Source organism: Rhamphochromis longiceps, linkage group LG2 (genome assembly GCF_057381845.1).
Source record: "Rhamphochromis longiceps isolate RC_006_pf linkage group LG2, R_longiceps_female_GT1.1, whole genome shotgun sequence".
In the NCBI taxonomy this organism is placed as follows: Eukaryota; Metazoa; Chordata; class Actinopteri; order Cichliformes; family Cichlidae; genus Rhamphochromis; species Rhamphochromis longiceps.
The window spans coordinates 38456838-38470575 of NC_140558.1; the positions used below are offsets into that span (position 1 = coordinate 38456838).

Sequence of the window (13738 nt, forward strand, 5' to 3'; positions counted from 1 at the left end):
AAATAATTACTTCACCATCTGCTGTATCTGAGCAATGTTGAGACTGTTGAGAGGTCTCATGTTCCTTCATGTCATCTAATACACAACTTGGAGCAAGACAAGTAATTTAAGCTTGGTTTGCAGACATTACAGAGAATACCGTGGGGCAGCGTGCATGTCAGACTCTATAATCATATGAGGAGATTCTGTCAATGTCTGTATGCATATTATATCAATGCATGTTGTGTAGTGTGAATATTTTAGCATCAATTAAGTGACAGTTTGTAAACATGCAAAATAATCTAGGCACAGCATCATTTCTCAGTTTCCCAGAAATGAAGCCAAGCAGCACAGGGTGAGAAACAGACTTTTTGAAATGAGTTCCAGTTTAAAAGCAGTAAATTATAAACGTAGTTATGAAGGAATGCAGAAGAAAACCAACATAAGGCACAAGATTAAATTATGTTTGCATGTGAGTAGCACCATATGGTGGTTTACCCTTTCTGTACAAGCTGCGTGACTGCTAATATAAGTATGCTCAAAGTTTGCATGCTAGAGGCCCATGTATGCGGTCTTGTGAGGTTACTTCGTGTGACTCTTCTAGCTGGAGGCTTTCTCGCTTTCTGTCTCTCCTACTTTGAAGCATGCCGTGGAGTAGGAAGCTGTCTGCACCAGCAGCAGTCTGATTGGTGATGAATGTCTGGACAGATAATCTGTGACTGATCTTGCCATCTATCTGCCCTCCAATTTAACCCTTTGCACCTAGGGAAGTTAACAAACATTCCTACCTACAGTATTCACAAACTGATCAGGATTAAACACATGTAAAACACACAGGTAAAATCAATGAGTTTGAGTAGGGTTGACTGCCTCATTTACTTGTATTCTGATGATAGTCTTCAGAAGTGGACATGTCGCCAGTCTGCAGGGCTAACACATAGAGACAGACAACCATCTACACTCACACCTATAAGAAATGTAGGCTCCCTAACCTAGCCCCGTATATGTCTTTGGATTGTGGGAGAAAGCCAGAGAACCGCAAGAGAGTCGACACAGACACAGGGAAAACATCCAAACTGGCTTCAAATTTAGGACCTTATTTTTGTGAGCTGACAGTGTCAGCCACTGAACCATCATGCCACCCTAAAACAGAGATAATTGTAAATAAAGGTCTGCATCTATTGTACAGTAATGCTGCAACTTAGAAATGGCGGTTACTTTCCAGAACTGAAATAAAAACGATTTAAAGAAAAAAAAACCCCAAACAAACAAAAAACACAGTAGATCTCATTTTAGCTAAGTAATATGGACCTTTAAAACCCCCCACTGTAAAACAAGTAGGTTTCAATAAATATTTAAAACTCTTAAGCCCAGTCTAAAATTAAAGTGATGCACTTGTAGACTGCTTTTGTCACATGTAGGTTTAAATCCTTTTGCCTGTCTCTTTCCCCTTCTATCCCTGCCACTCCAACTTACTCTGTTAACACTGAACTCTGTGTAACATACTGTTTAACTCCTCCTCTTCTTTCCTCAGCGACACTTACACTGCATGTCATTAAATTTTATGTCACTCTCCAGGCCAATGAGCTTGTAATATCCTGGGCCAGAAGTTTTATGGTGGTTTGTCTGTGCCGTTGGATGAGAGCTGGATGTTTGAGTGCAGGGTGAGCAATGATAGCTGAGAAGTCCTGAGCCAGGCACACAGGAATTATGTTTGCTGTTAAAATATCAGCTCTCTGACAGTTCATGGCCTGAACCCCGTTTACCTATTACCTCCCCTCTGTCTAGCCCATAGGATATCAAAAACAGTACTTAAACAGATTTTACCCAAACGAGAGCAGCCGTGCTGTATAAGAGTCATTACACACAAATCACATAAAATTGCTTAAAGCTACAGGATTCTTGATTACATAGTAAAGACCTTATCAGCTAGGGTTCATCCAATAAGCAGTCTGCAATAAGCATCTAATAAGAGTTTTTCATTAATAATACAAAAATGTAAATTAATTGAAATCATTTATAGTAAATCCTGCACATCTTATGGAAAAAAGCTCCTAAATCATGGATAACTTAAGCTCTCGTTCATTGCTAATCTATGTCTGATATCTGGAACTCCTTTACAAACACAAATGCACACCTTACATCATACCACTTCTGCGTCACTTCAACCCCACCTGTCTTCAGTCTCTTCCATCCTAAACTTTACTTATTCTTATGTCTTGCATATTGCTTGGTCTTCCAACATGTTTCTCTGCACATCATTCTTTATCACTTTTAACAGGACTTTTCTTCCTGTGTAACTGTTAAGATTTGAACGGTTTTTGGTTGAGAATGCAACACAGTGCCTGCTCACATACACTCAATGCTTGTGGAGCAACAGTAAGTGTAGCAACACAAGAGTGTAGATCCCAGGGTGCATTGGGAGTGCTTGAGGAAATGTAAGCAGCTTAAGCAGTCCATGATGTTGTCATCTCTTCTCAGCTGAGCTCCCAAAATAACAGGCCCTCTGGGTACAGACTGGCAGAGCTGAGCAGGGGACAGTCAACAGACAGACCCAGAACAACCCGGCCCAGATTACACCAGATCAGACCATCCCAGTTACTCAGGCCATTTAAGCTCACACTGGTCATTTTAACTTTACAAAGCAAAAGTTCTTCCAGAGGACTTTGCCTTTACGTTTTATGACAGTTATCACCCCCGCTACTCAGAAATTTGTACAGCTCAGCCCATTTCATAAAAGAGCTGAGTGCAGCAACCAGTTTCCTGTGAAGCCCTTCATTTTGTTAAATCACTGGCTCACGTGTTAGCCAGTTAACTTTAATGAGTAGGCTTTTGGCCTGTGGCTTGTGTGACTGGTAAGGTAGTCATGGTGGCGATGACAGCTGAAGGGGGATGAACGTGCCACTCTGTTTCTCACACGTGTATAAGGAAACACATACAAAAACACAAACTGAAACTCAAGTGTAAAGCAGCCCTGGACCATCAAAGCAGCACTACTATGTTTGACTGTTGGTATGATGCTCTCTTTTTTAAAATGCTGTATTAGCTTTACTCCAGATGTAATAGGATGTAAACCTTTCAAAAACTTCAATGTTTATTTTGTTGATCATCAATGGTCTTTACCTTGAAACTTTCCTGTGGATGCCATTTTTGTCTGTTTGTTATGTTGACTCATGAGCACGAAGCTTAATTGAAACACGTGAGGATTGCATTTCTTTAGATGTTGTGGGATCTTTGCGATCTCCCGGATGGCTTGTCAGTGCTCTTGGAGAACATTTAGTAGGCTGGCCACTCCTGGGAAGGTTAACCACTGTTCCAAGTTTTATCCATTTGTGTAAAATAGCTCTCTTGATGGTTTGCTGTAGTCCCAAAGCTGTAGAAATAGATTTGTAACCCTTTCCTGACTGATAGATGTCACCGACTTTATTTCTCGTGGCATGATTTGTTGCTTTTTGAGAGCTTTCACTTTGTCATTCAGGTTCTATTTAAGCAATTTCTCGATGAGGTGATTATTGACTTAACAATGAGGGGCAGGGTCACACAGGGCCAGGTAGGTTTAGCCAGTTTTTTTTCCTCTTAATAAATGAAATCATAATTTAAAACCTGCACATTGTATTTACTTGGATTATCTGTGTCTAGTAATAAAATTTGTTTGAGTATGAAACATGTACATGTAACAAATATGCAAAAAAAGTACAAAATTGGGAAGGGGGTAAATACTTTTTCCACAGCACAATATCTACAAGCCCTCATTAAGTTGCTAAGTGTGTCGGAGAAGGAAAATTCTACACTTCCACTGAGACAGCAGACAGAGAAGAGTGTTTAAGTCTTCTCACTGCCCCTCTTTCTCCCATCTAGGTCATAATATAGGCTATAGGCTCCTCTATGTGTTTTCTAAGTATGGTAACACAGCACGCTTGTCTGTAAATAGGTGATTGGCATCCACTGTCTCTGTGTCAAACACATGCAGTATATGCTGCAGTGTGTGTATTCTCATTCATACCAGTAAATACAATGGGACCAGTTAAAAAAAAATACTGTGAAACTGGGCTGCTCTGGACTGTATTCCCCTGATCCTTTGGACACTTGGAGCTGTGTGTGTTCACTGTTTACAGTTGTTGCCAAAGATAGAGAAAATTAATATTTTATTTGCCCTAAAAGTTATATCTACAGTTACACTGGAATACGTTTAAAAATGTAAAGTTGCTTTTTACTATACTGTAAGAGCCAAATGTTGTATTCAAATAAAGTGTTTCCATTAATAATAATAAAATGATTATGACTTTTAGGACCCCAGTTGGCACAGCAGTAAAACCTATTACTCACTCGTGTCCTGCAGAAGTTACACTTCTCGCAGAGAAGTTTAAGTTTGGCGAGGCATTTGCAATTATTAATGTTGCAGATCGGAATCCATTAAAGGATCTACAAATGTTTGACCACATGTGACACATATGCTGGTCTCAAAGTATGACATCATTGAGGTATTTCGAAATACTCATCAGTGACGGTGATTAAAATAAAGTCAGGTTTCAAACTGCAGTAATCAGCATTTTCCTAAATGTTTCTCTTAAAAGTCTAAGTGCAACAGTCCACAGTATTTTTGGTTAAAGTATTATCAAGTTATTTTGCTGGGCCAAAAACACGAGTTATTTTAAAACACTCACTGGTTGCTAAGCTGTCGTCATGCGTTTAACTTTGTGCCACGTTCACAGCTTTGCTCCTACAGCCTGTCATCACACCTGTTTATGGCAGAGGTCAGGGGGCAGGTCACTGAGTAGGCTGAAGGCAGGCCAAGAATGAAGAGAATGATTGTGGATGTGGTGCTGATTACTGCTAAAGTATTTGAAGTGTTAGTATTTGTGGATGAGCTCTGAAGGTACCGACGTGTGACAGGTGGAGAGGTGCAGAAGTGCGTTCTATAAATTTTCAAGAAGGTAGTCAGGTCATCGGGTTCACAGACGCTGCTATTCTATATTTCTTTCGTTTTTTTATTACCAACAATCATCTGCTTACGAAAAATTTAAGCATGCTCTTAAAATCTGAATCTACTGTTGGTATTTAAATTGAAAAGTAAGGTGACTATTGAACATTATTATACAATGATCACCTTCCAGATTATTGTATAACCGTCAAACGTTTTTCCCATAAGAGCAATCTGTGTGTCTTTTTATAGTCCATATACATATTAGCCGGTTGTTGTGTCTTAAACTGTAGTATGCGTATAGTCTGTGGCTATACTACTCTGCATCTGTCGGCCTCTTTCAAATTAGATCGCCTCTACCCTGAAAGAGATCTTTCATCATTTCTTCCCTTTTATACACAATCCTCTGTGGCTGGTGAAAATCAAGCTAGCAGCAAGAAAGGTCACGGAAAAGCACTGCTGCTCACTTTAGTGATTGGAGTTCCTAACCATTATCACTCAACTTTGCTGCCAAATTTTACTGTGCTATATGCTACATGTCATACATGCATTTTTTTTTACAGTTTAAAGACACAGCGACTGACAGTTCATACTAGATAGAATTAGAAGTACAGTAAAAGCTGAGTGTGTGCAATGGCTACTTTACCCTAATAGCTTTTTGACATACCATGGTAATCAGAGTAACATGAAAAAGTTCAATTAAGGGAATTGTGCTGGAGCAAAGGTGCTTTATGTACTGAACCAGAGTCCCTCTGGGATTTATAGTGTCAAGCCATAATGGAGTGTTTGTGGTTAGGTCACATGAAGGACAAAGGCATATCCAGTCTGCATTAGATTTAGACCTGATAGACTGTGGGGAAAGCATCAGTTGTAAGTCTGTGAGAATGATGTGTACTGTTGTAAGCGCCTCAGTACTGATGCCAGTGGTAGCATGTTCATGTTTGCTGGATTAGGTCTGCTGCTCTGACATTAAAAAGGGCTGTGACTTTATGTCAGAGCCCTTATCAACATCAGATAGGAAACAGCAGCATACAACAGTTTAATGAAAACCTGTACTCAAAACAATCTGACAGATCCATGACTCCAGATTGCTGGCAGAGAGCTATTGTATTTAAAAAGAGCACCTGGTCTTTTTACCCTTGTTTAAAAATCCTGTTGATAAGTTGTGGAATCAGAAAGCATCTAAAATGCTGTTCTGTTTGGGTCTAACTGTATGTAATGTGTCTAAAGGGATTTAAACTTATTTTCTGCGGCATTGCTGAAGTCTAAAGTTTCCAAATATCTTATGTATCATAATGAAAAAAAAATAGTGATACTTTATAATACAACTAATGACTAAGGGTGTAATCCTCCTGTAATTAAATGCTATTATATTTATATTATATCACATTTTCCTGCAAATACTGAAAAACAGGTACACTATAACAATTGGGTAACACGCCAGGTTTACAATGCAGGAACTCCAGCAACACTTGAGGGAAGATGAACAACTTTAATAATTGACCAACGCGTTTCAGCCTGTGGCCTTCATCAGGGTCAACACGCCAGGTTTAGACAGGAAACAAAGAAATCATTAATAAGTAATTTTAGGTAGTTCATAACTTCCATTATTTTACAGGAAAAGAAACACAAATTATTATGTAAATAACTTTAAGAATTGCATGGAGAATTTTAGTTAGTGCGTAAGTAATTTTACATGTATAAGTAGGGCATAACTTCATGTATTTTATAGGAAAGAAGAAAAAATACTTTATGATTATATTTAGGAAGTCCAAAACTCATTTAAAGTAGTGCCTAAATTCATGGTATTTTACAGGAAGTAATTTTAATTACTGTGTACTTTCTTGGTAATTTTGTGGAAAAACAAACAATATTTCCCTATGTCACACTGTGAGTGCACTGGGGTGTTTGGGGTGTGTGCCAGTTGCTTAACTTTAGCTCTATCATTATAATGTTACCTGTACTATTATAAGGCCTGCAAATTTTGATAGTATTTATTTTTTTGCAAGTTGGTAAAGCAGAACATGAAGTCCCTACCATGAAGTAGGTAGGCACACTACATGTAGCTTTTAGGCAAATACAATTACATTCTAATATAAATTATAATGCATTGAAATTTAATTAAATTACAGAGAAATTATGCTCTTAATTGTTGGCTGTATTATTAATATATAGAAGAAGTGCGCCACTGATCTTGCATTTTTGGTTGACTTGTTATCAGGAATACAGGCTGCATAAATATGTAGGATTATGGTTGTCTTAGAGAGCCTTTGAAGCACAGAGAAATGAACATAAGGCTGAAAATAGAACAATCATAATATTGTAGAGTATAAAATGCCATCAAATGTCTTCTTGTGTCCTAATAACAGCCTAAAACTTACAAATATTTAATTTACTATTGTACAAAAACAACACAAGTATACCCAATAACAAAAAAAATGTATAGCTCTATCATTGCAGCTATAATAGAAATGCAGTATAAGCACATGTAGAGCCTCATTAAGTATATTTCAGATAAATTAGGTGTGACTGGCACTTTTTTCATTTTTTTACTCAAAGAATCAAAATCATTTCCTCAAAATACATAATTTACATTATTTGGTTACTGCTTTGAAAACCATCCTTATTAGCAGTTACACAGCATAATAAAGAAAATCTAAACCATTTATTTCACAATACCTTTGTATGCTACCATGAAGACTGAGCTCGATGTCTTTAGAAAGACAGACACTGATAGCGCAGGAGCTGGAGCTGATAATGACTTTCAATGATCTGCGTAAATTGTCATGGATGCAGTCAAATTTTGGGTGTGATTCAAAACAAAATCTGTAGCTTTACTGATCACTGTGATAGTTTGCCGTGGTGCGTAATTTCAAATCCTGCACTCCTGATGCGTGTGCGTGTGTTTTTGATTTTAATATTATTATCAAGCACCGAGCATACTGGGTTTATTCTTAGTATCTCTTCATCTCAGCTGAATATGACATCTTGCCTGTAGCTGTGGCAATACAACTATAATAACATGAGGGAAGGGATGCTGCATCAAGAATCTTTCTCAGTGCCATTTTCATTGGTCTAGTGCAGTGGTGTGGCATTTGTTTCTAGTGTTTTACTTGGCTTTCTGTTAGGACTAAAGGGCAGCACTGTTAGTACAAACTGACCTATGAAACTGTCAAGAATGCTCATAATTGTCATCACATGACAATTATGATATATGATCAGAGGCATCATTTTAAAGAAAAATGCATTTCTTTTTTTTTTTAAATAGGAAAGCTGCACTTCTGGGCAACATTTTAGGGATAGGTTTAATACAAATGACATTTAAATAATTAAAATATAAAAATACAGCATATTGTAACTAAAATAAGAAATTAAATCAAAGTATACCATCACTGCTGCAAACAGCCTCTGCTGTATAAATATGGCAATCGCATAATTATTATAACAGTATAGCTGATGTAGCTGACAAACATGCCTTGTACTTAAGTTCAGTGTACAAAAGTGAAGTTAACAGCACAGACAAGAACATATACACTTTGCTCTTGTGAACAGTGTCAGCAGCATTTGAATCATGGCACCATGGCATTAATTGTTGGATGAATCCCACTAACAAACTACCCAACTATAAAGTCACAAGAGCTATAATGGAGTAATTAGTGCCTAATTGATACAATAGTTCCTCATTAAACAAGTATCGACCATACTGTAGCCCATATCTCATGGGAAAAACTGCCTCATTTGATCGAACATTGCAAACATTTGCTTTGTTTCTATTCCAGCCGCTCTATGTCTTATCCACTGTGGATGTTGTCATAGCAATTATCTGCAATGCTGTAAGCAGGTTTACTGTTTTGTGGCCTTGGTGCCTGCTCATCAGTGCTGGCTGTTTAAATACACAAAAATCAAACAGCTGTGGCACCATTAATGAGGGAAGAACACAGTAATCTCTCTTTACAGGAGGAAGAGGATGCAGGCATGGGCCAGGTACTTTATTTTCAGCAATCCATTCAGGCAACAGGAATCTATCAGTGGGTGAATGTCTGAATGAAATGAATGAAAGCATATAAAAAATGAAGCTGGAGCATTTTAGTGAGGCTCACCAGTTATTCCTCAAACCCTGCAGTGTAGAATGTTCTGGAAAAGTGTGGCAGGCTAACCAGTGGTTTTCAGTTACAGAAGCACTTTAACATCATGGAGATGACCAACAACTGGTGCTTTCTTTCCCCTCCCTGGAGCTGACATTTAGTCTCACATGATATCACTAAATAATCTGGCAGCTTTTTGTGTTGTGTTAAAAATAGTTGCTGGATAACTGCTATGATGTAGTTTTATTTCATTCTGTCACACTGGAGAAAAGCTTATTTTGAGGCAGATCAGACTAAATCTAGTGTATTTGATTTTCTTGGGAGGTGTTGAGCTGAACCACATTTGTTAGAAACCAAATTGTCACATTTTAAATAGAGCAACAAAAAAAAAGTTATTTGATTTTTGGGCTGAATTGATGTATTTCAGTAAGCGAGTGTTTTGAGAGTGTTTAGGTAGGCTACCTAGCCTAGGGCAAATGATGAGCAAGATTAAGACAGATGTCTCTCATTGTTCAAATATATAACAAGTTGGAGTGACTGTAAAAAATGTTTCTGTAAAATAAATAAATAAATAAATAAGTATGAGAACTGATCTGATTTGGCTTAAGCTATTTCTGTCTTCATTTCCAATCCCAGTAAACACTGTCAAACTGGCAAAACCCATGTCTTTTGTCTCTGTTTAAGTCTACACTATTCATACATACTTGTGAATGATGCTCACTATTAGTGCCTTAAAATTGAATAGTTACAAGAAATTGCAGTATGACATACAGACTGAAAAACAAAGGTATTTTCTGATGCTATGTTACTTGCCTGTTGTTTGATATGTCCGGATGCCAGTAATCCCTGGAGAAATGTTGTCAATAAATCTACCAGCACCCCAGATCGTCACCTGTTACTGTTTTAAGTGCTCGTAAATACCAGGAAGGGTGTAGATTTCCATTTACCACTTGTGCGTGTTGTTAGGTGTCAGCGTATGGTGAGTGTGGGTGGCTTGATAACACTGAGTAAAGCAGCTGTCTTAAGCAGTTCCTGTGTAATTGTAATCCCTCTGATCAGGCTCTCTGTAAACACTAGATAGTAAACCTAGCCTGGAGCTTCACTCAGCATTGGACGCGCACATGTGCACAGTTTTTCCACTTATATTTACTACTACTGGCAGTACAACTACACCTGGACTTATAGTTGGTTACATGCTGACACACATGTATCTTTTCTTTAAGATCAAAGGAGATGACACTTGATGAAAAAGTGTGGTCTTTTATAGTGGTCCTGTTTTTTAATGGTCACTATCTGCAGGACTTAAAATGATAACCCCCTCATCCAGTTTGCACAGATGGTGCCATTTGCCCTGTTTGTTTATGACTGGATGCAATTCCTATAAAACGCTCACTTGGGATCAAACTGCGAGAGTGGGAGAACTCTACTCCATGTATCACTTTTTTAAATCCTTCAAGTGCAGTGCCCACATAAGACGGATGGAATGAACCTTTTTTGCTGCACTGCTCTCGGATGACAGCTTTTATCATAGGTTGTGTCAGACGTTACTGCTAAAATACCCCCCCAATGCCCCTTTTACATCTACCACTCTCGCTCACTCTCTCTCTCACTTAATGTGTAGCACTGAAATGTTAGCTAAACTTGCTTTGCCTCTGTAAGGCATTCATAAAAGATACACAACTACATGTCTGGATGGCCCGAATGCATAATTTATGTCTTGGTGTGAAGCTAAATCCTACACTCATCCCTCTTTCTCTCCCTCTCTCTCCGCTGTACTCTTCAACTTTGTAATGGCTTCTGTGTAGTCATAAAATGCTGGTACTGTTGCGTCATCTGATGCCCATCCTATCCTTTCCAAACACGCACACAAAAACACACGCACAGACTCAGAATGTCAACCTGGTAAGAAGTCAGAACCAGAACTGCACTCAGCTGCAGCACTTTGTAGACATAGTTTATTTATCACACTGTCTTTCATTTCAAACATTTGCTTTCTTTTAAAGTTTTAGATTCAACCACCCTCCTTGTAACACAAGATATGCTGATAAATTAGAGAGACATTGCCACACCTGCTTGGAAACCCACCCAAAAGGTTCTCTCTGTAGTTAAACTGGCAAAATATTTGAACCATAAATAGTCAACTTTATTTAGCTTTATGCAAAACAAGGTTTTCAAGCTGTGACATAAAACTACAGTAACTTAATGCACCAGGTAGCCCGTTTCACGGAAACATCTTGGAAGTTGTCCTTGAAACTGTAAAAAGATGGGCACTTTAAAAAATTCTTGGCGGGGGACTTTATGAAAAATATATTCAATATCAACTACCATATGATAACTTCAAATGATAAGATCAAAAAACATGAAGAGAGCACCACAGATAAAGAACAACTTGAATTTTGAGGGTCTTTGAAAGGCGGTCGCCAAACAAACACATAAAAAGCCCTAGCAGCCAATAGAAAGTCACTTTCAAAAAAATACTTAGATACTTTCCATCTGTGTACCAAGCCTTAGTACCCAGCATAAGATATCAGTAGATGTCAGTAAGAAATGGTGGCTAATAATTTTAGCTATTGTCGAGTCTCGATTATGTCTTGGAACTATATATACATCTTAGTATGATGTATGTGTTCTCTTGTAAAGTCCTACACCACAAGGATTTGGCATCCAAGTAAATATTAGACCCCTGTAGGTTCTTATTTAGCAACGATCTAACAATGGGTTAAAATGCCCTCCAATTAGCAGTGGCAGTTTTGCTTATATAGCACATTTTATTATCACACATAAACGTATTATGTGTAAAGCCCTAACTCTGACTTATCTGTGAAATGGGCTTTTGATAGTTCAAACAGAGGAATAGCAGGAATGTCCTCACTTTCCGTAACTGTCCTGGCTCATAAAGGTAAAACATGAATATAAAAATACACACACAAGCATAGTCTTCACATGCCCCTAGGCCCTTTGGGCAGATGGACTTCCCAGATACTCCCTCCCATGCAAACTGCGGTATGCAGGCTTGTTCAACGTACACAATCACATTTGAGTCAGTCAGCTGTGAGAAACACGAGAGCCAAGATGACCAGAGACAATGAGCTCACCATAAACAGCCGGAATGAAATTGTTGTCGGCGCTGTCATGCTGTGACGTGGGTGTTACGTGCTACAGCTCCAGTTTGATTTCTTCAAAGTGACAGAGGCCTCAGAAGAGGTAGGTTTTTTTTCACTGTGCTGGCAGACCATCGTCAGAGCTTGTGTAGGATTTAGACAGGGAGACAAAGTGAGGCAGTCACCATTTCCCACTGACGTATTATGCTGGGGACTAAGACTTGGTATAAAACAGATGAAAAGAGGAAAAAAAAGGTGGATCTGTGTTTTACTTTAAACGGTTATTAAAGTGTCAAAACAACAGACAAAAATTCAAATAATTGTGATTTCACAAATGCAGACACTGTTATACAGGAGCAAAGCACCAGAAAAGAAACATTCTTTTTCTGTGTGAATATGGCATCTAGGGATGTGCTGAACATCATATGAACTATTTTGGCAATACTATGACTGATGACTGCTACCAACACCACTTTAAATGTCCCCATGTGCCATTTTCTACTGGTTGAACATTTGAGAATGTAGCTGGGTGTGTTTGGGAGAGTGTGTTGAGCACATGATGGTTCAGCAGCTGTGATGTTGGCTTATGTAGTAGGAAAGGTTGAGGGTGTGTAACAGCTGCGAATGAACAGGATTTGTCAATTGTCACATGACAAGAACTGGAATATGTAGTTCAATTCATATTCTAATAATACAATGAGAAATTAATGGATCTGCAAATACATAATCTAATTTCTAGGACAAACTTTCCAAAGTGGTACATTATATTCTCTACATTTACCTTTTACATTTACCATCTTGGTAAGCATAACTGTATCTATTACATATAGTCTTTATCTATTTTCTATATTATAATAAATTTTGAAAAAATTACCATCTTCATCAAAAAAAAAAAAAAATAGAAATTGGTTTTGCTGATCAGTGTTAGGGGTAAAACAATATCAAATATCTGAAAATTACTGACACTGAGTAAATACTAATGCAAAGCATACAAGCCAATAGAAGATCAAGTTTCCCTTATTTTAAGGCCTCCTGTTACTCTTGCACCATACTGTTCTGGAATAACCTGATTTGTTCCAGTTCAGATCATCAGACAGTTGAGACAGAACTTTGTTTTGCCCTTTTTTTTGGCAGTCTACTGCTTTAGTTTTTTTCATAAAACATAACAAATATCTTTTTTTTTAAATGATACAGTTAAAAAAAACTACCTCTGAACCTTCCAAAATACACCATGAGGAATCAGAGGCACCAAAAATCAATCACATATATTTCATGATTCAGATTTTGGGATTAGCTGTTCCTAAATCTCTTCTCTCTGAATGTCTGGATTTTGGATCCTTTATGTAATCCTACATCAAGGGCAAGCAAGCTGGGACTCTTGGGTCAATTTAGAATTTGACAGTATGTTAATTACATGTTAATATAGCAGAAAGGGTTAGCTATATTACCTGATATTGTCCTAAAAGAAGCTATTAACTGATCCCCGTGCTTTTAAAAAAATTAATTTGGTAGAAGTTGTCCCGCTTCACATGTTCTCCAAATTTTACCCAGTTTTATTTATCCTTCATATTCATATCTACAGCATGTTTACTTAAAAAACTATCGTGAATATATAATTAAAGCTCCTACAAGGAATAATACCAGACGTGGCT

At 37.8% G+C, this 13738-nt stretch overlaps 1 protein-coding gene across 4 annotated transcripts in view; it reads left to right on the forward strand.

The window, feature by feature from the left end:
• Positions 1-13738, forward strand: part of fgf13a (fibroblast growth factor 13a) — a 104127-nt gene that overhangs the window by 29353 nt on the left and 61036 nt on the right. Inside the window, exon 1 of one of the 4 annotated variants that reach the window (XM_085427705.1) lies at positions 12025-12189. The exons of the other annotated variants lie outside the window; for them this stretch is intronic. The gene's annotated coding sequence lies outside the window, so the exon portion shown is untranslated. Of the gene's footprint in view, positions 1-12024; positions 12190-13738 lie in introns of those variants that run through there. 4 annotated transcript variants of the gene reach the window in all.